Source organism: Bombina bombina, chromosome 5 (assembly GCF_027579735.1).
Source record: "Bombina bombina isolate aBomBom1 chromosome 5, aBomBom1.pri, whole genome shotgun sequence".
Classification (NCBI taxonomy): Eukaryota; Metazoa; Chordata; class Amphibia; order Anura; family Bombinatoridae; genus Bombina; species Bombina bombina.
This window is the reverse complement of record NC_069503.1, coordinates 97,823,699-97,851,568: the sequence shown is the minus strand read 5'-3', so window position 1 is coordinate 97,851,568 and position 27,870 is coordinate 97,823,699. Positions and strand designations below refer to the sequence as shown.

The 27,870-nt window shown below is 38.0% G+C and overlaps 1 protein-coding gene across 1 annotated transcript in view; it reads right to left on the bottom strand.

Annotated features, from left to right (window-relative positions):
* LOC128661354 (zinc finger protein 585B-like) overlaps positions 1–27,870 on the bottom strand; it is a 93,692-nt gene that overhangs the window by 37,205 nt on the left and 28,617 nt on the right. The window lies entirely within an intron of this gene.

Below are 27,870 nucleotides of genomic sequence, written 5' to 3'. Positions count from 1 at the left end.
AAAACAGAGAATATCCACATAGGAGAAATTACAATGATTCCTACCCTCAAACTAATAATTATTCCTCCTATAGAGACAGATATGACCAAGATCAAAAACAAAATTATTTAAGGAATCACCAATACAGACAGTTCAATTCCCACACAGACAAAGGCCCATATCAAGGCCATTCCAGAAACAACCACAATAACCAAAGTGATTATCAATCCAATTGGAGAATACCAACTAGAAATAGATTTCAAGCTCTAGAACATGAAACCAATAGGTCACCTGCACCCCACCACACACAACAGGAAGTTTTTTTAGAGAATGCCCCTCAAGGGGAAGGTACATCAAAAAACAATACACATCATATCCTCCCACAAAGAATCATAAGAAGCAAAAGAGGATTAGAGGCAGGAGGAATAGAAGACAATCTAGACAACACCCCAAAGAGACAAAAATAACTAACACTGGAGTATTTAACATTAGCAAATACCCTTTAAATCCACTACAAGAAGCAGCACTCAATAAAGGCCTATCCTTTGCACCCTCATGTAAACTAAATAAATTTGATACTCTAATAAACATAAATCAATTTATTCGAAAGCTTACTTTAAAAAGATATTTTATCAAGAATCCTGTAGAAAACAAAATCCTCAAAGAAAATGAATCTAGATATAAACATACAAATCTAAAAGCTACTTCTACCTTTTATCCAACAAATGAAAAAAGTGAACCTATTAAACTCTTCGAAAAAATGGTAAAACAAGACATTGATAAAATTGATGAAAATAAATACATAAATTGGAACATGACTCAAAAAGAACTCAAAATTATTAAAGACCTAAAAATCAACCCTGACGTCACCATTAAGCCGGCTGACAAGGGTGGTGGGATCGTGCTTATGGACACGACTTATTATTTAGAAGAGTCCTATAGACTCTTAGAAGACGAAGTGACGTATAAAAAACTCAGATCAAACCCCATAAAAAATCAAATTCAAAAATTGGAGACACTTCTAAAAGAAGCCTCAGACATAGGATTACTCACTAAAAATGAATTTGACTTTCTGAATATCAAAAACCCCATCACCCCAACTTTTTATATACTTCCCAAAATTCACAAAGACCTCAAAAGACCCCCAGGACGCCCTATTATATCTGGTATAGGATCTCTCACTTCCAATCTCTCTCAGTACGTCGATTTCTTTCTACAAACATATGTCACACACTTACCCTCATACCTCAAAGATTCTACACAACTATTGAATATTCTAAAAACAATTTCTTGGAAAAATAATTATCTCCTGGTAACATGCGATGTCAATTCGCTATATACAAATATAGACCATAAAAAAGGTTTAGAAGCTACCAAATTTTTTCTGGATAGAGACCCAGACCTCAACATAGAACAAAACAAATTTATTTTAAACTGTGTACACTTCATACTTCACAATAATTCTTTTTTCTTTAATAAAGACATTTTCTTACAACAAAAAGGGACTGCAATGGGCACAAGGTTCGCCCCCAGTTATGCTAATTTATTTATGGGATACTTTGAAAACAAATACATTAATTCAAGTCCCTAGGGGGCGAACCTTGTGCAATATTACAGATATATAGACGACCTGTTCCTTATTTGGAAAGGGGAACCAGAATTTCTCGAACTATTCATAGAAGATATAAATAGCAATTCATTAGGCCTTAGTTTCACACACGAATCAAGCACCAATAATATCCACTTTCTTGACATAGAAATACAAATAGTAAATAATGAAATCACCACTAAAACTTTTTTCAAAAAAACTGATGCCAATAATTACATTCACAATGACAGCTGTCATTTACCGAAATGGAAAACAAATATTCCAAAAAATCAATATATTAGAATCAGAAAAAATTGCTCAGACATAAATCATTATACAACACAATCAGAAATACTAACACAAAGATTTCAAGAAAAGAAATATGATCCACAATTTCTAGAAAAAAACAAAATGGGAGTCCTTGAAATGAATAGAGATCAAATTTTAAAACCAAAAATAAAAAAGGATCATGTCAACAGAGAGGAAGACCCCCTCTTCATACCCTTCATAACACAATACAATTCTCAGCATCAAGAGATCAGAAAAATCTTAAATAAACACTGGCACTACATAAAACAAGACCAGATTATAGGACACAAATTAAAAAACAGACCAGATATCATTTTTAAAAAAGCTAAAAATCTTAAAAATATTCTTTCTCCCAGCGAATTTAAAAATAAAGAAAGAAACACCCAAGGCACTAAAAACATCCTGAACAAAAAAGTGGAAGGCTTCTTCCCCTGTCCAACTTGCAAATCATGCAAACACAGTACAAAAATTAAATCTCTGCAATCAAACAACACTAAACAATATATTAACATTAAAGAAATTATCCGTTGCTCAGATAAAAATGTAATTTATTGCATACAATGCTTATGTGGCCATCAATACTTTGGCCAAATGAGTCGAATGCTAAGAGATCGCATTAGAGAACATCTACATCACATTGAGCATAAAGCCACTAACACAATTCTATACAAACACTTTACAGAATGCCATAATGGCAATACTAGACATATGAAATATTGGGGAGTTCAAAAAATCATTTTAAATCCAAGAGGGGGAAACATAGAAAATCTACTTCTGAGAAAAGAAGCAGAATATATCCACTCCTTTAAAACTCTACACCCCCACGGACTAAACATGGAATTTGATCTCAATTTTCTTATTTAACATAACCAGCCAATAGCGAAATACCAATCTGCACTATAAATCACAAATTATACATTTAAAGAAAAAAATTGTAAAAATTTATTTTTAGGTAAAATACACTGTACTATACAAATTGATCCTCACATATATAATAAGCAAAAACTCCTCTCTAAATAATATCTTTCTATACTAGAACATAAGATCTTTCCTTACTAGAACTTAAAGATATAAACACAGAGGGAGACCAATATAAGTCTATAAAATCTAAATAGGACTGCTACCAAATTAAAGCAATGGTACATTTACTAAATTGTCCAACAAAAATAATATATCAAAGAAAAGAATGTAACAATAAAAATATTGTATCAATGAAAATAGACACGCACAATCAATTTTAAAAACGATTTCTGTAAAAAAACGTTTTAACTCCCAAAAACAAGAGGCAACAAATATCTAATTGTTGTGATATCCCCTTTGCTTAAAATTTTGCATTAAAAAAAAAAAATTACATACATTCCAAAAATGTGTATTTAAATTATCAATATATTTTTATTATCTTTTTTTATTATTGTTATCCATTTTTTAGTTTCACTATCAATTTTTCAATTATTCTAAAGTTTAAGTTAAACTAAGGTTCTTTTTAAAAAACCCTATATCAACAGTATGAATCTAATCTAGGTCTTAATTGATGAAAAACAATGTAGTTTCAAATTACTTTGCTGATAGGCTGATCCAGATTTCAAATTGCTCCAATGAAATCACGCCTACACCTTTAAAAACATAAGACCAGCACACCTTGGGCATCTTGATAAAGGCTCAGGCCGAAACGCGTAGATTTGCCCCTAGTGTGCACTCCAACAACTCAAGTCTGCATCTAAGACTACCCAGGACTGAATAAGAAAAACCCACTAACCATACCTGAAGCTCCAGCAAACCTTGAAAAAGGTAAACAGCTCCAGCAACTGTCAAGAAAATTTCTTTATAATTACCAGTTGATCTGAAACTCCTGCAAACCACTTTAAGGTAAACAGTTTCACTATAGATCAACTACCAGCAACTGAAACTCCAGCAAACCCTGGGAGAGTATATAGTTTCAGCAACAACAGACGCCTACAAAAAGAATTGTTCAAACGGTTCTAAACAACAATACAGAGAACACCCCATGCAACTAGACAACTAGAAACTCCAGCAAACCAATATAAGGTAAACAGTTTATATAACCAAGTTATACCAACAACTGAAACTCCTGCAAACCAAGTTTAGGTAAACAGTTTCAGCAAACGGAACCAAGTTATACCAACAACTGAAACTCCAGCAAACCCAGTATAGGTAAACAGTTTCAGCATCTTTACCATCAAGTATTTGTTATCCTCATCTACAATCTTGATCTACAAGTTTTAAAGAATTTTAGTCAAAATTACAGCGGAATATATTATCTCATTCACATAAAGGCTTGTCTGTTCCAACCAATCAGACACCTTAGAAAATTTTTCATGCAAACTGTGAGTAATTACTTTTCCACTTAAAGTCACATCAAAAGATACATGCAAATCATCAGATGAACATTTACTTCCACCTTCCACGACAATTATTTTTACCTTTATTTTTGTTCTTATCAAATGCTTTGAATACTATAGTATGAATGTAATGTCATTTTAACTTCAAGATATTTTAACTATACTATTTTCCTCAAGGTAATAGAGCTCTTTACCACTAACTTAATCAAGTCAGAACTTATAATCCAGTCAAATATTGTGTTTTTTTAATTACAACAATTAAATATTCTGTTTTTTAACCTCTTATAGTCATACCTCCATTATTTTTCACCTATTTGTTCACCCATTTCTTAGTGCAATATATATTGCAGAAAAATCAAAAATTAACACGAGAAGCTCATCTATAGGTCACGATTACACACATATATATGTATTGAAATACACACAGCTCCCCTCACCTGTTTTCTTTTACCCCATCGATCCCTCACAGTTGTTTGAAGGAACAACTGTATATTAGGGTTGAGCTGTCTCAATCCAATAGGTGCACTCACTCTTAATTGTTTTTCACTAATAAGCTGCTTTTGTTCAGCCAACCTGGACTGTGATCACAACAGATGCGAGTCTTTCAGGTTGGGGAGCTGTTTGAGGATCTCTGACAGCACAAGGTGTTTGGAAATCTCAAGAGGGGAGATTTCCGACTGACTTCCGGCGGAAGCGGTCACGCAGCAGGCAAGCAGTACGCGTCTGCATCGAAGCATCAGCTACAAGCCAAGCTCCAGGGGTATATCTCTCTAGGCGGTCCCGGATACACGCCGAGACCTAACGAATTGGAGAGATACTCAGGTGTCCAGGTGTCTGGTCGGAGAGCACGAGGGGGAGGCACTGTACATATCGTTACAATCCTCAGCGCACCGTGCTAAAGTTCCCCCTCCTCCACGTGGGCAGAGGACGCCAGGGTATCACTTGGTTGAAGTAAGCCCTTCGGACACGCACAGGTTCCCGAGGTATAAAGATCAGCGGACAAGCTCCAGCAGGGAACTCTGACAAACCCGCCGTCAAGTAAAGCTGGAAATTGGATCAGCAGTGCAGGCACACAGCTGTGTAAAGGGAAACGGGGACAGACTTGGATGGCGAACATTGGAAAACAACAACCAGATAAGTACCCGGTTTAAAGTAATACAATTGTTTAAAAGGGTAACTGAGATCAAAGCAGATAAAAGGCTTTGTAAAGGCCGGTGAAGATAAACAGAAGGGGCAACCTGGGTGGATAATCCTTAGGAGTGGATAGAGGGATTACCTGCTATATGTAGGGCCCAGAGTTGAAGGCACACCGTTAAAATTGTTAAAACACCTTTAACAGAATCTCGCTTCGGCTTGCTAATGAACACTGATAAGAGGTCAAAGAACATACTGGAACTGCCATAAATAGTCTGTCCTGCACCAGCACACTGGCTAAAGTTAACACATAAGCCATTTAAACTTTTATTAAGGAAAAGGAAAGAACACCGGTGTTGTAATCTACATATAAAGTGGGCCTATATTCACTGGAGCTAAACAAAGTAGTCTGACTAATGAATGATTTGAATGGACTCTTACGATTAAAATGCAAAAAAAACAGTCTCTATATTTAAGGATTTTACAAGACAAGGCAGCTGTCCCCTTAAGATAATCTGAATGTAAAGAAAGGTGGAACAGAATTTCCTCCTCTTGCTGAGTATTAAAGGGACATACTGAAGTTAACAGTTAAAATATCTCCTCTGCCTTTACCCTAATGGAAATCTCCAGCAGTAAAAATCGGGGTTTGATTTGGAAAGCATCTGTTCTTTTTTTTTTTGGGTCGCTTTCTTTCCCCCTATCTTCCTATATATATCTCATAAGATCTGATCAGAAGATAAGCTGAGTAAATACCCTGCAATCAAAAGGAATACAAAACAGATCATAATTTACTGACTGGGACAATTAAAAAGCTGCATCTAGGAATATTAAAAACATAACTGGCTGATAAAAATTGCAATAAGTTTTATAAGGAAAAAGAGAAAGAAAGAAGCTTGAAATTGAACACTGAACAATTTAAAGATTTAAGAAGCATATCATATACCATACACTTTAAAGAGATGATAATGTCAAGGGCGCAATAATTTCGTGTGAATCTCTATGGGTTCCCTCATATCTTTTTCTTACTTGTTTTGAAATATTATTTTATGGCTGTTTTTAACTATGATTGTAATCTCATATACATTAATATACTTGATGTGATAGGAAGGGGGGAAATTGATTAACGTTGGAGGGATATACATATATAAAAACTCTGGACATATTGGTCCTCTTTCTCTTTCTTTTCTTTTCTTTTTTTATGCTCTCTCTTTCTGGTTGGTCTTGCTTTGACTCTCCCTCTTTGGCTATCCTTTTTCAGACTGGTATAAGATAATTGGCATAATTTCTTTGACTAGATCAGCATGCCTGTATGTATAAGTTCAATAAGCTTAGATCTAAATTGAAAAAGTGTCTGGAATTAATAGCTAATAACAACAGGATAACTCTTTACCAGAGAAACTAAGAGTAAATGGAGTGTTTATGAAAGGGTACACATTTAAATCAGGAATTCGCTGAATATTGTATATACTGATATTTAAGGCTCTCTTTACTCGTACATGGGCCCCTCTTTTCATAGTTTAGAGAAGCATTATCTCTGATTATACAGTGGAAACAGAATTGGAACTTATAGTAAACAGCAGCAAGGGAACTCGCTATTGGAGTAATAGTGCCTAGAGTATAATAAAGAAATATATACAAAAGATTGACAAGGTGGTACTAATGTAAGTAGCTTTTTGAAGTAATATGTAAAACAAAAGAAAGAAGCAATAGAACATTAATACGAGAGAAGGAAAGGGTAGTAGGTAGGCACTCAGACACCTTTTTTTTTTTTTTTCCCCCCCCCAATAAAGCACTTAAAACACGGGGTAAAATTAGTTCACTAGGACATAATACTTAAAAAACACTTGATATTTCACAATTAAATATATACACATAGATACAGGCACAAGACTTTACACATAGATTGATGGATAAATATATATCTAAAAATAAGTTAAAATCACCCACAATGTCATCCAGGAATAAAAATCAAGATAAAAAAAGTAACAAATCTAATTTAGAGGTTCTGGAGGATGTAGAAGAAAACACTGCACATAATAATGAAGATTTAGTTAGGCAATTAAATGCACTCTTCTCTCCAAAATTTGATTCTATACAACATAGTATAAATGAACTCTCCAACGAAGTTAAATATTTTGCGACAAGGATTAGCCATGTAGAACAGAGGGTATCAGATATCGAAGATAGAGAGCTACAAAAGGACCAGATAACACAAAATATGTCAACACAACTAGAAGCAATTAAAGCAAAACTGGAAGACTTGGAGAACCGCACAAGGCGGAACAACATTAGGTTAATCGGCTTACCAGAAAGCATAACAGATAGAGAACTCTAGGAGTTCGCAGAGAGGGAATTACTGCATATGCTAAAAATTGATAGAGCTGAATCTACAATTATAGTAGAAAGAATTCACAGAATAGGCCCAGTCAAAAAAACAACACAAGGAGAGAATCTTAACAGAGCAGTTATCATGAAGATGTTAAATTTTCAGGATAAGATAGCAATGTTCAACGCATATAGGAAACTAAATAACGAATTAATGTATAAAGGGAAAAAATTATTATTATTTAATGATTATTCAATAGAAACCTCCAATAAAAGACGCATTATGGCACCATACTGCACGAAGCTTATTCAAATGGGCTGGAAAGCCAGGTTACTATACCCAGCAAAGATAAATATACAATTGAAAGAGGGCAACAAATTGTTTACAGAAGAGGCAGAAGTAAAATCTTTTTTAGAAAATAATCATGGCAATGAAAAAGTATAATGTGAGGATAGTTGGTAGACAGAGGGTCTTACAAGCGGGTACAGGCAGGCAGTGGGCCCGCTTTCTTTCTTTTTTTTTGAGTCTTTATTTCTTGAAGCAGGAATGCTGGTTTTATTACTGGGCTAGATGCCCAAGATTAAAAGATTTATTTTTAAACTATCACTCAAATAGAGTAAAATGTCTCTCAAAATTATATAATGGAATATAGGTGGAATTACTTCACCTATTAAAAGGAAGTCTGTATTGAAGCATGTAAAGAAACTGGGAGCCCAGATAATCTTCCTTCAAGAAACACACTTAAAAAGCGAGGAAGCAGCGAAATTAAAGGGGGGTTGGATAAAGGAAGTAATTTTTACCCCATGTAGTTCAAGGAAAAGAGGAGTAGCCATTTTATTTAGCAAGACGCTAGAATACACTATTAGCAAGATAATACTAGATAAAGAGGAAAGGTATATCATTTTGACAGCTGTAATTCAAGGCAAGGAGTATATACTCTGTAATATATACGGCCCTAATAGCGAGGATCCAGAATTCTGGCGGGAGATAAGAGACCAACTGATGATATATTCAGATAAAAAACTAATAATTGGAGGAGATTTTAACCTTACCCCAAATTTACTCCTGGATAGACAGAAAGTAAGTGGGGGAAGTAAAATAAAGGATGTGAGAGGTCAAAGGAATATGGGGGAAAGCATAATACTTAAAAATTTAAAAAAAGATTTAAATGTACAGGATATCTGGAGGATTAAGAACCCAGATGGGAGGGAATTTACATGTCTTTCCAAAACTAAACATTCACTTTCAAGAATAGACATCTTCTTGGTATCGGAAAGCTTGATCAATCCGATACAAGAAGCCAAGATAGAGCAAATTACATTATCAGACCACGCCCCCATTAGCATCACCTTTAACATACCCCCTATGAAACAACCAGGTTCATTCTTTTTCCCAAAATATTTACTAAATAATCCTAAATTCATAAGCTTTTTGAAAGAAAAATGGAAGGAATATGATAGATTTAATAATAGCTACTGGAATAGAACCAATATATATTGGAATACTGCGAAAGCAGTACTTAGGGGAGAGATTACCTCTTTCGTAATTAAGATGAAAAAAAAATTAAATTATAAAAAACAACAAGTAACTAAAGCCTTAACTAATGCATATACTAAATTCCTAGATAATAGATCAAAGTTGAACTGGGAAAAATACGTTTTGGCAAAACAGAATAGGGATAATTTTCTTACCCAAAATGAAATTAAGGAGGATATGAAAAGATGTGCAAAGTTTTACAGATTTGGTAATAAGGCCGGAAGATTTCTGGCCCAAATAAGTAATAATCAAAAGAAAAGCAAGTTTATATCTGGGCTAAAAATAGGGAGTAGGGTGGTAACCGACCCTAAAGAGATCCAAGAAACATTTTATGAATATTTCTCAAAGCTTTACTTATCATTTCCTATAGATAAGAATATAAAAGAACAGTTTTGGAAAACAGTAACGGTCCCAAAAATTAATACAACCCAGCTAAATAAACTTAATGAAATGATTTCTGAGGAGGAAGTAGCACAAACTATTAGAAACTTAGCTAGTAATAAGGCTGCTGGTCCTGATGGACTACCCCCCCGAGTTCTACAAAATTCTGATTGCAGAAATCACACCCACAATAACATTATTACTTAATAAGTTCTGGACAGGGCAACTTATGCCCTCCACAGATTTTAATGAATCTGCGATAATTATTATACCAAAACCAGGGAAAGATCCACAAATAATAGAGTCGTATAGACCAATATCATTATTAAATACTGATTATAAATTGATTACAAGTATTATAGCTAAAAGAATACAAGTCATACTCGGGGAGGTGGTCCATCAGGACCAAACAGGTTTTATGAAAGGACGCTCATCTAACATTAATTTAAGGAAATTGTATATAACACTGGCAGATGTCTGGTATAACAAAAAATGTAATAAGAAAATAAGTGAGGAAGACCTCTCTATAATAGCGCTGGATGCGCACAAAGCGTTCGATTCTATAGTGTGGGACCACATATTTACAACTTTAGAGAAATTCGGATTCTCTGGAAATTCATATAACATGATTGAACTATTATATAAAAAATCCCAAGCTACTCTAATTATAAATAAAGAAAAAACGAGGCACTTTCCACTTTTAAGAGGAACTAGACAAGGATGCCCTCTGTCCCCCTTAATTTTTAATTTAGCCCTGGAACCACTACTTAATATACTTAGATCTAAGATTCCAGGAATAAGTTTACGAGGGAAGGAAATCAAACTAGCAGTATATGCAGATGATCTGCTAATTTTTACTAAACAGTCCCATAGAAACTTTAAACAAATATGTCAAATAGTGGATGAATTCGGAGCATTCTCTGGTTATAAAATTAATAAAAATAAATCAGAAGTACTATGGGTGCATAAAACAAAAGACTCAGATACTCAAACTTTTAAAGAAGTAAAACATACTTTAACTTATCTGGGCCTAAAATTTTCAGCAGATCCAGAGGAAATATACACATTAAATATAAAAGAAGCTGTCAAAAAATTTGCCGAAACTCTGAAACACTGGGAAACCCTCCCCTTATCCCTATATGGGAAGATAAACTTATTAAAAATGGTGGCACTACCACGCTTATTATATATTTTTCAAAACATCCCCCTACTTTTGAAAAGTACAGAAAGGAAGAAAATAAGTACATCTATTAGAACATATTTATGGGGGAAAAAAAAAATAAGGCTAAATCATGGGAAACTAACACTCCCAAAGAATCGAATGGGAATGGCCCTACCTGACATTACTCTATATAACCTAGTGGCAGTAGGAAAAATCGCTGTAGACTGGCTTCTAGACATAGGACACTTCTCCATATTGGATATAGAATCTCAAATAGTCAAACCCCTGTACTTAAGGAATATAGTCCACTTAGAAACTAATAAACTCCCCATATATATTAAGAGAATTAATTTATTTAAAGACCCAATAATAGCATGGCACAAAATCTGCAATAAGCTGAATATAAGATTTGCAGTATCACATTTTCTCCCAATCAGAGGGAACCAAGATTTCCAACTAGGCTTTTTAACAAACATTGGGGTAGAATGGGAAGAGTATGGCTTAATTAATATGACGCAAATAATAAATAGAGAAGGAGATAACGTAAGGATTATGGAATTCAGGGAAATGCAGGATAAATTTCAATGCAAGAAGGAGCACTATTACGCATACTTACAAATTAGAGACTATTGCTCGAAATTGATAAGATTACATGGGAAAAAATGGGATCACTCATCCCTGACGCCAGTCTATAATGCATATAAAAATAACAAGTTCTCAATATCTCTATTATACAATATTATAAAACATACAGAATATGAGAAATATGTGGAGAAAATCACATCAAAATGGAAAGATATGTATTTTCCCGACCTGAACCCACAGATTATTTTAAAAAGTATAGGAAGGATTGAGAAGGCTACGTTAGCAGCTACACTACGCGAACAACATATTAAAATTATATGGATGACATATATTACACCTGAAACAATGTCTAAATGGGGGAAGGATCTCAATGGGTATAAATGTAAAAAATGCAGCGGAATTAAAGCTAACTTGATCCACTGCATATGGACATGCCCTAAACTGCAACGATTCTGGAAAATGGTAATTTATTGGGCTAATAAAATATGCAGTGAACAATTAATATTACAAGCAGACCATGTTATATTCCTGAATTTTAAAAAAACTGAAGTCATACACTCTAAACCTTTTTTCTCAATGCTAATTATAATAAGTAGGAATCTTATTTTAAAGGGGTGGAAGAATGAACGAGCACCAACATTGAACGCCCTAAAAAATATAGTGCATAAACAATTCTTGATTGAACAACATGATATCTGGTATAATTTGGAGGTAAATGTAAAAAGGTTCTTTGAAAAATGGGAATTCTGGATTAAGATACAAGATAGGGACACACAAAGTGAATTAATCACTAGATTTGAAAACACCGCCTACATAATGGAGAGTAGGCTTAGAGAAGAGTGGTTATGAGGGCGGAAGATAAGCTGGAAGTTATGCCATAACAATGTTTCGCTATTGAAAAGTCTATAAGATATATGATTGATAGAGAATATAATAGAAAGGAAAGCGTAAGGTACAATGTAGAATTAGACAGTATAATGGTTAAATGATGTTTAGAAATTGTTTATTTTCAACCTGGAGCTGCGTCTCCTAGACAAGTTGCGAACAAATTGGAGCTGTGTCTCCACAATTTATGTCTATTTTTTGTTATTCATCTTCTTTTCTGTACGTATTGATTGAAAATAATAAAAAGAAATTAAAAAAAAAAAAAGAGGGGAGATTTCCAATAAATATTTTAGAACTCCGTGCAATTCTCAGAGCTCTTCAGTTTTGGCCTCTGTTAAAGAGAGAACCGTTCATTTGTTTTCAGACAGACATTATCACAACAGTAGCATATGTCAATCATCAGGGTGGGACTCACAGTCCCCAAGCTATGAAAGAAGTATCTCGAATACTTGTTTGGGCGGAATCCAGCTCCTGTCTAATCTCTGCGGTGCATATCCCAGGTGTAGACAATGGGGAAGCGGATTACCTCAGCCGCCAGACTTTACATCCAGGGGAGTGGTCTCTCCATCCAGATATTTTTTCTCAGATTGTTCAGATGTGGGGTCTTCCAGAGATAGATCTCATGGCCTCTCATCTAAACAAGAAACTTCCCAGATACCTGTCCAGGTCCAGGGATGTTCAGGCGGAAGCAGTGGATGCGCTGACACTTCCTTGGTGTTATCATCCTGCTTACATCTTCCCGCCTCTAGTTCTCCTTCCAAGAGTGATTTCCAAAATCATCATGGAACAATCATTTGTGTTGCTGGTAGCGCCAGCATGGCCACACAGGTTTTGGTATGCGGATCTGGTTCGGATGTACTATCTCAAGGTCCGTTTTTCCATCAGGATCTCAATTCATTAAATTTGAAGGTATGGAAATTGAACGCTTACTACTAAGTCATAGAGGTTTCTCTGACTCAGTGATTGATACTATGTTACAAGCTTGTAAATCAGTCTCTAGGAAGATTTATTATAGAGTTTGGAAGACTTACATTTCATGGTGTTCTTCTCATAAATTCTCCTGGCATTCTTTTAGAATTCCTAGAATTTTACAGTTTCTTCAGGATGGTTTGGATAAGGGTTTGTCTGCAAGTTCCTTGAAAGGACAAATCTCCGCTCTTTCTGTTTTATTTCACAGAAAGATTGCTATACTTCCTGATATACACTGTTTTGTACAGGCTTTAGTTCGTATTAAGCCTGTCATTAAATCAATTTCTCCTCCTTGGAGTCTCAATTTGGTTCTGAAGGCTTTACAGGCTCCTCCATTTGAGCCTATGCATTCTTTGGACATTAAACTACTTTCTTGGAAAGTGTTGTTCCTTTTGGCTATCTCTTCTGCTAGAAGAGTTTCTGAGCTATCTGCTCTTTCTTGTGAATCTCCTTTTCTGATTTTTCATCAGGATAAGGCGGTTTTGCAGACTTCATTTAAATTTTTCCTTAAGGTTGTGAATTCTAACAACATTAGTAGAGAAATTGTTGTCCCTTCCTTGTGTCCTAATCCTAAGAATCCTTTGGAAAGATCCTTACATTCTTTGGATGTGGTGAGAGCTTTGAAATATTATGTTGAAGCTACTAAAGATTTCAGGAAGACTTCTAGTCTATTTTCTGGTCCTAGGAAAGGTCAGAAGGCCTCTGCTATTTCCTTGGCCTCTTGGTTAAAGCTTTTGATTCTTCAAGCTTATTTGGAGTCCGGTCAATCCCCGCTTCAGAGAATTATAGCTCATTCTACAAGATGAGTCTCCACTTCGTGGGCTTTTAAGAATGATGCTTCAGTTGATCAGATTTGCAAAGCAGCGACTTGTTCCTCTTTGCATACATTTACTAAATTCTACCGTTTTTATGTATTTGCGTCTTCGGAAGCAGTTTTTGGTATAAAAGTTCTTCAGGCAGCTGTTTCAGTTTGATTCTTCTGCTTTTGATTTAAGTTTTTTTCTTTCAAAAATGAAAATAAACGTATTTTTTTGGGTTGTGGATTAATTTTTTCAGCGGTATATGGCTGTTTTTATTTTATTCCCTCCCTCTCTAGTGACTCTTGATATCCCATATGTCACTAGCTCATGGACTCTTGCCAATTACATGAAAGAAAACATAATTTATGTAAGAACTTACCTGATAAATTCATTTCTTTCATATTGGCAAGAATCCATGAGGCCCACCCTTTTTAGGGTGGTTATGATTTTTTGTATAAAGCACAATTATTTCCAAATTTCCTTTGTTGATGCTTTCTACTCCTTTCTTTATCACCCCACTGCTTGGCTATTCGTTAAACTGAATTGTGGGTGTGGTGAGGGGTGTATTTATAGGCATTTTGTGGTTTGGGAAACTTTGCCCCTCCTGGTAGGATTGTATATCCCATACGTCACTAGCTCATGGACTCTTGCCAATATGAAACAAATGAATTTATCAGGTAAGTTCTTACATAAATTATGTTTTTTCTGTTGTGTCCTAAAATATTTATTTTATGTTTTTATTGATGGGAATAATTTTATCAGAACTCAGTTGCACACAGATGAATAATATTAACCTGTTATTAGATACATATGAGATACAAAGCTGAATACGTCAATACTAATAACTGACCCTTTTATTGTTTGTTAACTAACAGTATTATCTAATCTTACTTTTTTAATCTTTCTAGGATAAATTATATTTCTTCTGACTATTTTATACTACACATATGCATTGCTGTACTCTGCAACTAACTATGTTTTTTTATTTTTTATTGTATTACTATTATATTTAAAGGAAGCCCCCATATGACATGGGATTTTTTTTAATGAGGTGCATCTTGAGGCATACAAACAATATATGAATCATATAAATCATTGCAATGTGATAAAGGTATCAAAACAAATACTACATCAGCACTGAGAAATTTCCACATTACTCGCTATAGTTATAAACATAAAATATAACAATGTTCACTGTTTCAAAGTAAAAGCTATAAGTCTGAAAAGAACTGTATATAAATAGGATGCCGATAAAATGCTAAACCCTCCGATCATCTGGTGAGGCCACTTATGGACCTCCAAAGCTTATAAGGCATTTTAAAATAGCGGTGGGTATGCTAGAAAAAAGGATACTACTCATGAGCCTCTAGTGAGAGATCTCATTTTATTTTATTATGTTATACTGATAACAAGATGATAGAATAAAATGTTCTGATTAGAATGTGAAAGGTCCCCAAGAACAAAGGAGGTTATGATAGACCTCTTTAAGCTAGAGATAGGCAACATTAAGGGGGTGGTAAACTATGGTTATATAAAGTTGATTTAAGATATTTTTAACTTGTATTTCAGGAGATTGTAAAGTATCTAGATAGAGGATTTTTCTATGCAGATAAACATAAGGTTTACCTGCATGCGTGACCAGAGGGGAGTGATGAACAGCTCTAGGATAGTGGACAATTATGTAATAAGTGAGAAAGGTATCTTAGGATCAATTTGCACCAGGTAAATTAGAAATTAACCTAAGTGGTTCATATGTAATGTGAAGGCTGACAGAGTTGTGCCACTTATTTATCCTACTTAAAAAATATCAGTTCTAGTTTAATAGGATCAGAAAGGAGTTAGTGCGTGTAGGTAGTAAGAACTATAATGATTGTGTGATCAGTTCAACTGACATGTCATGGTTGGCAGCTATGGGTATACGAAGGACAGAGTACTTTATTGTGTCACAAGAAATATAAAGTATATGCCATATTATGTGTACAAGGGTATAACAGCGCTTAAAGATTCCTCATCTAAAACAAGAAACATATAAAATAGTAACTGTGTGGATAGGATTGAAGAAATAAATAATAAAACGTAATTATACAGTCTTGTAGGATATCAAGTGCAAAATATAATGCAAGATTAGTAAGTGTCCATTTAAATATTCTCTTAAGTATTCTCTTGTAATGTAGATCCCCTTACCAGAATTTACCTCAATCTAATGAGGTAAGTTGCCGCACTGAAAGGGGTACTCATATACTGGTACAGGTAGGTCCGGTGTAGCGAGGGGTGCCTTACAGATCTCATCCACCTCTTGGAGTTTGTAGTGATGAATAGTTTCACATCCAATACTTTCCTCCCAGGATATTCAAGTATGCCATCCACCTCTTGGAGTATGTAGCTTTAAATTTTGTTTCCACCTCCTCTTCAGCCATTTCAATTCTCTCTTAAAGTCCGGGTCAGGGTATTCAGTAGGCAGCAATCACTTTGTTTCCTGAAGAGGGGGACTTGTGCAAATATAATCCGTGGCTATTATGTGCAGTACTAGTGGCCGTGTCCTCCACTGATTATAGCCTTAGTGCTGGCAGAGATTGCCAAATCCGGATTCCTCCTTGAGCTAACGTCAGTAAGGCACGGGAGGTAGGTGAGGGATGAGATTGTCTCGCAGCCAAGAAAAGCATGCATGAGCAATATTCCTGAACAGAATATTGCTCATGCATGCTTTTCTTGGCTGCGAGACAATCTCATCCCTCACCTACCTCCCGTGCCTTACTGACGTTACCTCAAGGAGGAATCCAGATTTGGCAATCTCTGCCAGCACTAAGGCTATAATCAGTGGAGGACACTGATATCCTACAAGACAGTATAATTACGTTTTATTATTTATTTCTTCAATCCTATCCACACAGTTACTATTTTATATGTTTCTTGTTTTAGATGAGGAATCTTTAAGCACTGTTATACCCTTGTACACATTTTTAACCCTTACATCTATTGGGGAGTTCTTTACTACCCTCTGATCTATTTGTCTTTTAACAGCTGCTAAAGACCTTCCTCTCCCTGATCAGCGCTACTTTGAGTGCTGCTTGTTTACAGTCCAGTACTCTGACATGTTACATTCTATTTGTATTCATATATGCCATATTAGCCTTTGGATTACCGTATACAACTGGGAGTATTAAGCATTAAATAATCTCCTAATTTTCAATTGGTAACAGGACAGGGCATAGTAGTTTATAAATCAAGATCGTCATCCTACCACCCCGGACGCAGGCAGCAGGACATGAAAATAGTCATTTAAGTTGTTGCCCTTTCCACTATTTACACGACTGTACCTTACGCATTGTGCCCAAGAAAGAACCGGGGAAGTTCAGATTCATTTAGCATCTGTCACACCCGAAAGGGAATTCGGTGAACGATGCGCTTGATGAGGCTGACATGTCAGTGGCCTATCAATCGTTTGAATTGGCATTAGCTATTGTATAGAGTTTAGGGGTGGAGACAGAGATGGCTAAAGTAGACATCGAATCTGCATTGCGGCTTTTACCGATACATCCAGATAGTTTTCATTTGATGGGTTGCAGGGCTGGGGACGGTACTATGTGCACCGCTGCCTGCCGATAGGATGTGCCATCTCTTGTGCATATTTCGAACGTTTTAGTTCATTTCTTCATTGGGCAGTGGTACGCAGGTCTGGCCTCGGTCAGGTGGCTCATTTTCTGGATGACTTTCTGTTCTTAGGGGCTGCAGGGTCTGGCAAATGTGCTTACCTCTTAGGGATGATGCTGCGGGTAGTGCAGGTTTTGGGGCGTATTTTGACGGCATGTTGTGTCCTTCACCTTGGCCGCAGGATTGGAGCAGCGCAGGTTTAGTTAGGAATTTGAAACTCTTGGAGTTATTCCCTATCTTAGTTGCTGTTGAGCTATGGTGGGAAAAGTTACAGAAAAGAGTGGTAGTTTTTTGGTGCAACAATCAAAGCGTGGTTTATGCCATTAATGGGCTTTTCGCTAGTTCTCCACCTGTGGTGAATGTTCTAAGGCAGTTAGTGCTTAGATGTTTGAGGCATAACATTGTGTTTAGCGCTAGACATGTCCCAGGGGTTCAGAATGAGATCGCTGATGCTCTTTCTCGGTTTAAGTGGGATAAGTTTAGGGAACTAGCACCAAAGGCAAAGGTCCGGGGTAACGGGTGTCCAACATATCTCTGGCAGGTGGTGAGTTCTGGGAAGCTGCGCTAAGGCTGTGGAAGGGTTCACTAGCACCTAGGTCTTGGCAGGCATACAGTGTGGCTTGGCGGGAGTTGGGTACCTTTTTAAAGCTCTTTGATACTACTTGGAGTACACCTTTTGTGCAGTTGTTCATTACTTGGTTGGGTTCCCTATAAATGGCAGGTTATCCAATGGTGCTATAGGAGGTAAGGCAGCGGCATTTTTTTCTCTAAACTGCATGGGGTAGAGGATGTCAGTAGGAGATTTTAGGACAGGGCGGCTTTGAAGGGAGTGCATAGGTTAGGGGGTAAGAGGACAAATCTGAGGGAGCCAATTACTAGGGTTCAACTAGTGCAGTTGATAGGGCAGCTAGGGGTGGTATGTGACTCCAGTTTCGAGGTTTTGTTATTTTCACTGGCATTTTCTTTGGCGTACTTTGCAGCCCTTAGGAATAGTGAATTGGTTGCGCAATCCAAAACTTGAAAGGACACGTTAGATTAGTTGACCAGGTGGTTCTAGTGTTTGTGGCATAATTCTACAACAGATCAGGTTGGGAAGGGTAGATGGCTCAATTTGCAATCGCAGGTAGAGCCATCGATATGTCCAGTTTTGCTTTGCAAGAAATTTTAAATAAAATCAGGCCTAGGGTAGATGGGTTGTTTTTAGTGCATGAGGAAGGGTCCTTTTTATCTCAGTTTCAATATAGGTCTGTGTTGCGAAGGGTAGTTTGTAGTTTGGGATGGGATCCAGCGGTTGTGGCTCATCATTCTTTTCGCATCGGGTCTGCCACCGATGCAGCCATGTTGGGATGTTCAGAGGGAGAGATCAAGGCTATGGGGCATTGGTCTTCGGGGCAGTATAAGAAATATATCAGGCCCTTGAAGCAGTTGTAGGTTAGAGGGCGTGCTAGTTGTTTGTTTAAGGGTTAGCGGCTTTGGTGGTTTAATTTTTGGGAAGCCAGGACCTTATTATTTGTTGGTGTTTTTTCAGGTCAGGACACGGGTGGGAAAGAATTTTGAAGGTTGACCATTCATATATACTTTGGGTGGCCATTCGGGCAGCATCTCAGACAGGAGGTCAGCAGTTAGGATTACTGGCTGACAAAGTGTCAATTAGGTGGTTGGGTAGGAGGGGCATGTTGTGGTCACATCTGCCTGAGCAGGTTGCTGAAGCCAGAAGGAGATGGGGCAGGCCTCATTTTATTCTCCTAAAGGGTTTCCGAGTGAAGAGGAAACTAAATAGGGATGTCAGTAAGGAGGTGCTGGCTTCAGGGGGGAAGGTAGTTATGCATGACAATATTCATATTGATCATGCTGGACTGTTCAGGAAGGATCAGGTGCATTTGTCCGATAGAGGTACTGATTTGTTCCTGGGAAATATTAGGCAGGTCCTGGCTTCAGGTTATGTTTAGTGGGGCAAGAGTACATTGTCCTCTTTTTGGTGGCGGAAAGGGGTGTGGCATAAAATTCCAATTGGCCGGTAGCATCATAGAAGGAAAGTATAGCGGGCGTTCAGGACCCTAGTCATGAGGGGCTAGGGATAGGTCGGCTCGCTGGTCGATCTTCCTTGGGCTGAGACATAGGCGGAATGAGGGCGTCCTCATTCCCAGGGCGGCCACACCCTTTAGAGGGTTAATTAGGACAAGATCATCTTGCCAGCTGGGTAGCTATGCAGTATTAAAGTTATTTATTTACCTATTTAATAAAGCAACTCCTCCCCCCGTTGGGAAGGTGTTTTTTTCTCCCAACCCTGAGTGTTGTGTCTTTATTGCATATATGTAAGTTTGGTATTGTGTAGGGTTGGTATTAGCTAAAAAAAATATTTTTTTTTAAAATAATTTTTATTGAGGTAAAAGATGGCATACAGAGATATCATTAAAACACACCATAAATGTCATCACCATAGACATAGTGTAAAACTGGATATACAAGGATTGCAATAGAAATGTTAGCATTAATAATAACATCAACTAGCAAGATGACAAACATAGGGAACACTTGGAATACTATGCAGAATCATAAGTCAGTTACGCCAATCCAAATTGGAGCCTACTCTTCTAATCAAGGGTCACGCTTGGACCCCCTAACCAATTGGAATTTTTAGCAGTAGTAGAAGGCTACCTGAAATAGGGAAGACCACTCATGGGTCTAACGCTGTTTACCTCAAATTTTGAGCTATTTGAATTCTAGCCTCTCAACTACTAGAGTAAAGAATAAAATAGGCATATGAGAGTAAGAGGCTCTTTTTTACCAGTCTTTCGTATGGCAAAGTTGCGGGGTAAAATATATAGGTATGCTGCAATGTGTAATGAAGAATATAGTTAGGGTGCGGTATTGACGAGAAAAACCGCCTAGTTAACCCTCCTGTTATAGGAGGTATGTTATGTAGGCGGGGGGGGGAGGTGGTGAATTAAGAAGTTAAGGGCCAAATATATAAACCAAAGAGTGCACGTATAGCAAAAAAAAAGTAAGCTAGGTATATTCTGGCCTAGTGTAGATTCTTATATGCAAGGATGCCCCATCTGGAGTCCTCAAAATTGCTCTATTGCAGACAATTTAATTCCTATGCAGCGCATACTATGGCCTCGTTTTACATGATAAACGCAGGACCAGCCTGTCTTAAAAATATGTATTAGCCTGGATTCACGGTAGGGTGACTATAGACTATTGAGTGAGAAGCGCTACAAATATGGGAATGATCTCTCTCTGGATGATCTATGAGTCTGAGATGGCTAAAGTAGCACCTAATATAGTAGGTATAGATCAGTATAAAACTAAAATATAGTGAAACTAGAACTATGATGAAAAGTAAATAGTTTTTCACACTCCTTTTGTAACCTATCCCCGCCACCCGGGCATGGGCCCTATGTCCAGGGGACGGGCAAAACAATTAAAGTAGTCTAGTAGCAAATTATGAATTTTTCCAAGAAGCTACTCACACCTATAGTGTTGGATATAGTTTTAAATGGTTAGTGAAACATTAGAAAGGAGAAAACAAATATAACTAAACTATATGGGTAGAACAGAGTAACAGTCACTAGTAGTATTGTAGGATTGCTTGTAAGAATAGAGTACAGTTATTCATTGGCAACCAGATATATATACTAAATATTATAAACTGTGTATGCTGTGCATGCAAAGAAGTCTTTAGTAGGGAGAAATACACTACCCTAAGCTTGCAAGAGAAGTGCAGTGATGTACCAGCCTTCAGAATAAACATGTAGCTATAATTACAGTATACTACAATATTCTCTAAATAGAAAATTATTTTGAAAGACACTTCGGTGCCACACAGTAAGGGTATTATAGTCCCAAAGGCAAAGTATGGGAATACAAAGAATATTGAGCACAAAGCATTTTAGTAAACAGACTGTAATTAAACCATCTGGTGATGTAAAATGGCTATTACTTCAGTGATCTAGGAGCATTAGAGTAAAGCCAAATTCTGCATTATTGCTTGTCTAAACATATATAGCTTAAATGATATAGGTTTATATAGTGTAAATCAGATATGAAGACAGCAATTCGAAATAACTTTAGAAAAAACATAGTGGAACATATAAGCAGAATATCATTGGCGATGATGTGCTGGGAATATTAGCACTTAATGCAGCATTATGTTCAATAACATACAGATTGTTTCTAAAATCTAAAGGTTAGCTAGTCAACTCACAGACAATAACATATAGGAAGAATAATGTGCTTGATCACAAAGAGCCTTAAAACCACTAGTGGTGTAATTTGAAACATATAAACTAATACAATTTACTCTAATCGGCTCTCTAAATCAACATAAATAGATAAACAACCTGAATATATGTGTACACTAATATTAAGATTTAACAGTATTAATATGTGATGAATAAAAACTGCAGTCAATACTAAGAGCCCTGGGGCTAAATAATATCATGAAGAAAGAATGAGTCAAACAGGCATATGAGTAGTGTGTGATATCTACTATACGCAGGATATGCTCTGTATGCATACTTTATAAAATAAATTAACCTATGCCAATTCTAGGGCAATCTAATACCAAGTTTATTAAGTGTCCATGTAGTCGAACATCATCATGGAAGGTAAGCCATCTATCCGGTAAGGGACTCCACAAGTCAATTTTCTTTGCCATATCTGAACAAGCCTGCTGCACTTGCTGCGTGTATCTCAGTCCTAACTTCCAGTCGGCCGCATTGGTAGCATACTGCGGGACTCCACAAGACAGTGATAAGCAAGCTTAGAGCCCTGCAAGCCCGTTTACGTCTATGTGATAGAGGCTAACTACCTCATAAGGGTTGCAACAGGCGGCCCAGCAAACGGCAGACACATGTGGCTCCCATGGCCAAATCTGCTCTGTAAGGCTCCGGAGTGTCTCCATCCGTTGTGTTACACTTAGGTCCTGACAAGGCATCCCCGGGTGTGAGCTATGCAACAGTGACCGCTGCATTGCCAGCACGCCTCCCCCCTATTTCCTTCAAATCATGGGGCAATGCGAAGTATGTCGACGTTGTCCTCAAAGATGGCGACTCACGTGATACAGTTACTGTTTCTGATCTCAACCCCACATGAGCAGCCAGAGTGCCCGAGGTGACAGTGAGAGCAGTAGGGGGCTTGAAAGCCTCCGCCACTGCGTTGGAGAGAGCGTTGTGATGGCGACCCAGCATCTCCATCAGCCGATTGAGGATTAGTGCAGCCATGGCTCCGTACATGCGGCGCACAATACAAGTCCAAGGGCAGGGTCCAGAATAAAATTTAGAGCTGCTGAACTGCTTCTAGGGCAACAAATAAATATCTCTCTTCATAGATCTGTAGAGTGGGGTAAAAATAGGGCAAAAATAGCTACTATATTCTGGAAAATTGCACAATGTTTTAGGAGCTCTGTAGAAGTGTGACTTATCTCTCTGGTAGTTGGTTCCGCCCCCAATTTAGCTAAAAAATGTAACCCCTTAGGAAAGTGGAAGACCTATTTAGGGATGTAACAATTTAAGGGTTAATTTTTTTAAAGGAATGAGAAAATGGGATTGTGTTAAAAGGAAGTGTTCCCTGCAGGGCAGGGGGGAGGGAGCTTTAGGAGGCAGTGATGTCCAGTTTGTGAATGAATCGTTCTTTTGAACTGATTCTTTTAAGTGAACTGTGTAAATCAGTTCACCAGACTGAACTGATTCGTTTGAAAGTTCACTTCATGAGTCTGCAGCAGCACTGGTAATAGGATCCTAGAGTGAGTTCTGCTTCTGCTAACTCCTCCTTTGCAGAATCAGACACCCTCACTCTAGGATCATATTACCAGTGCTGTTGTATCAGTGTACTGAATCAGTGTGCTGTTAACTAACTCCTTTGCAATGAATCTTTCAGTTAACAGTTCACTGATTCAAAGATCAAGTCACAGCAGTTCTCAATCTACTCCTGCCTTTACCCCCTAACTGCACTTTAAATTAACCCTTACAGTGCCATAACATAAATAACATTTACCCCTAAATGCATCTTAAATTAACCCTTACTGTGCCTTTACATAAATTAATTCTCACCATAAAACCTTAAGGACCTCTGTTAATCCTAACTGCCCCTAAGAACCCCTGTTACTCCTAACTGCCCCTAAATTAACCCCATTTGATGCCTCCCGTGACATCAATCATCAAAGATAAAGAACTGGTCCCTAAAATAATAACTTTATTTAAAAAGTTGCCACTGTTTGTGTTTTTGTCACTTTTACTTATGATAATGAAATAAGATGTTAGATATGCCAATTTTAAATAAATACAACACAGTACATATAGCAGAGTATGCAGCATACTCTGTTGATTGTACTGTGTTGTATGCATCAATAGCCAACGCTGTGTGTGAGGACTCAGGAGGGGTTGGACTGTCAGATACTCAGACAGTGACTCAGGAGTCATGATTCAGGAACCGGATCCGCAGTCAGATCATCTGCAATAGGAGAATCTGCGGCTCTGCATCATATTTTCAAGTGAACTGATTAATCGGTTCAGTTAATCGAACTGTCCGAAATGAACCGATTCATCTAAATGAACCGAACTTCCCATCTCTATTAGGAGGAGGAGATTCAGAGCTGATAATAGAGCTGCAGAACTGAAAGTAAAACCACTAACCTGTTTCTTGTCTTCCCTCCCAGCCCTCCCTGGTTTTTTGTTGTTCGTTGTGGTTCCTTTACAGGTTCTGAAGCGGATGGAGGTGTGCAGATCTAAGGCAGCTGGCTTAGTTTCCTTTGGCGGGGGGCTACATAGTCATGTGGACCTTTGTAAGCTCAAAGGCGCTAATTGGTAGTATGGGGTCTCCCTTCGGAATTAACAATCTTTTGGCTGGGGGACCATTGACTATCCAGTGTTGGAGACTCCTTTAGCCCTAAATTGTTAGGATGGGGGTCTGCATGGCGGCATGCTTTCCCAAGTGTTGCGGAAAGGGGTGTGGCATAAAATTCCAATTGGCCGGTAGCATCATAGAAGGAAAGTACAGCGGGCGTTCAGGACCCTAGTCACGAGGGGCTAGGGATAGGTCGGCTCGCTGGTCCATCTTCCTTGGGCAGAGACGTAGGCGGAATGAGGGCATCCTCATTCCCAGGGCGGCCACACCCCTTAGAGGATTAATTAGGACAAGATCATCTTGCCAGCTGGGTAGCTATGCAGTATTAAAGTTATTTATTTACTTATTTAATAAAGCAACCCCTCCCCCCGTTGGGGAGGTGTTTTCTTCTATAAAGGTAAGACGAGTCCACGGATTAATCCTTTACTTGTGGGATATAGTCCTCCTGCTAACAGGAAGTGGCAAAGAGCACCACAGCAGAGCTGTCTATATAGCTCCTCCCTTAGCTCCACCCCCAGTCATTCTCTTTGCCTACTCTAAGTACTAGGAAGGGTAAAGTGAAAGAGGTGATAAAATATTAGTTTTTAATTTCTTCAAACAAGAGTTTGTTATTTTAAATGGTACCGGTGTGTACTATTTACTCTCAGGCAGCAGATGGATGAAGACTGCTGCCTGGAGGATGATGATCTTAGTATTTGTAACATTGCTGTTCCCACAGAGGCTGAGGAGTACAGGAAACTTCAGTGTGAGGAACGGTTTCATGCTATGCAGCAATGAGGTATGTTCAGTCATATTTTTCTGGAGAGACTGTGTATTTCAGAAAGGCTGACATTATACCCAGGAGGGTAAGGGTAAGCAGTAATCCTAGAGCTAAAAGAAGGGCATTACTTAGCTTGCATATGGGGCCAATTACAAATATGGTTGACACTGAATTGCAAATGTTTGGGAGCAAACGTTTTTTGACTGGGGAGTGCTTTAACGTTTTGTGGGCAATAACGTTTTGGCCATCTTTATTAAGGGCACACATGGCTTAACTTTTGGGTCTCAGAACCCACATGGCTAGTTATAACCTCTCTTGTGCGGTTCTGTAAGGCTGTGGAGACATCGAGTGAGATGGGCGGGGCCTATTTTCGCGCCTCAGATGCGCAGTTAGTTTGATCAGCAAGCAGCAAGCTCTAACTCCTGAGGGCCCTGGTGTATGTTTTGGGCCAAATTGAAGCTTTTACCCCACATTTTCGATCCCTGAGGGCAGGGCTGTGGCAAGAAGCTGAGAGGGTTTTTTTTTCCGGATCTGCGCCTATTTTCGATCCGGTTTGCAAATTAAGGGGTTAATTGTTAAAAAAAATTTGTTGTGCAATCTTAACTACCTATATTGTGTCTACATACAAAAATTTTGAAAAATTTGGTGCATGTTTAGGCTGTTTGCAGAACATGTATGCTTTTTTTCTCTTAAAAGCGCAGTACCGTTTTTTAAGATTGTTATTTTTTTCACTAAATAAAGTGTTTTCATGCTTGTTTGTAGTCATTACTAGCCTGTTCAACATGTCTGAGAGTGAGGAAAGTCCATGTTCAATATGTTTAGAAGCCATTGTGGAACCTAAACTTAGAATGTGTCCCTCATGCACTGAAAGGTCAATAAATTGTAAAGAACATATTTTAGCTACTAAAAATATGTCGCAGGATGATTCTCAGTCAGAAGGGAATCAGGTTATGCCATCTAATTCTCCCCAAGTGTCACAACCGTTAACGCCCACACAAGCGACGCCAAGTACTTCTAGTGTGTCTAATTCTTTCACCCTGCAAGATATGGCTGCAGTTAAGAATACTACCCTCAGAGGTTTTATCTAAGCTGCCTGGGTTGCAGGGGAAGTGCAGTAGGTCTGGTGTGAGAACAAACACTGAGCCCTCTGACGCTTTATTAGCCATATCCGATGTACCCTTACAATGTTCTGAAGTGAGGGATTTGCTGGCTGAGGGAGAGATTTCTTATTCAGGAAATATGTTCCCTCAGACAGATTCAGATATGACAGCTTTTAAATTTAAATTAGAACACCTCCGCTTATTGCTCAGGGAGGTTTTAGCGACTCTGGATGATTGTGACCCTATTGTAGTTCCAGAGAAATTGTGTAAAATGGACAGATTCTTAGGAGGTTCCTGCCTACACTGATGTTTTTCCGGTCCCTAAGAGGATTTCGGAAATTGTTACTAAGGAGGGGGATAGGCCAGGTATTCCGTTCGCTCCCCCTCCTACTTTTAAGAAAATGTTTCCCATATCTGACGCCGTGCGGGACTCGTGGCAGACGGTCCCTAAGGTGGAGGGAGCTATTTCTACCCTGGCTAAGTGTACAACTTTACCTATCAAGGACAGTTGTGCTTTCAAAGATCCTATGGATAAAAAATTAGAGGGTCTTCTGAAGAAAATATTTGTTCACCAAGGTTTTCTTCTCCAACCTACAGCGTGCATTGTTCCTGTAACTACTGCAGCGTCCTTTTGGTTCGAGGCTCTGGAAGAGGCTCTTCAGGTTGAGACCCCATTAGATGATATTCTGGATAGAATTAGGGCTCGCAAGCTAGCTAATTCTTTCATTACAGATGCCGCTTTTTAATTGGCTAAATTAGCGGCGAAGAATTCAGGTTTTGCCATTTTAGCGCGTAGAGCGTTATGGCTTAAGTCCTGGTCTGCTGATGTGTCATCAAAAGCTAAGCTTTTAGCCATCCCTTTCAAGGGTAAGACCCTATTCGGGCCCGAACTGAAAGAGATCATTTCAGACATCACTGGAGGGAAAAGCCATACCCTTCCTCAGGATTAGACGAATAAGATGAGGACCAAACAAAATAATTGTCATTCCTTTCGGAACTTCAAAGGTGGTCCCTCTACCTCATCCCCTGCCGCAAAGCAAGAGGGGAATTTTCCTCAATCCAAGTCAGTCTGGAGACCTAACCAGACTTGGAACAAGAGTAAACAGGCCAAGAAGCCCGTGGCTGCCACCAAGACAGCATGAAGGGGTAGCCCCCGATCCGGGACCGGATCTAGTAGGAGGCAGACTTTCTCTCTTCGCTCAGGCTTGGGCAAGAGACGTTCAGGACTCCTGGGCTTTAGAAATAGTAACCCAGGGGTATCTTCTAGATTTCAAAGATTCTCCCCCAAGGGGGAGATTCCATCTTTCTCAATTGTCTGTAAACCAGACAAAAAGAGAGGCGTTCTTACGCTGTGTAGAAGACCTATATACCATAGGAGTGATCTGCCCAGTTCCAAAACAGAACAGGGGCAAGGGTTCTACTCCAATCTGTTTGTGGTTCCCAAAAAAGAGGGAACCTTCAGACCAATTTTGGATCTCAAGATCCTAAACAAATTC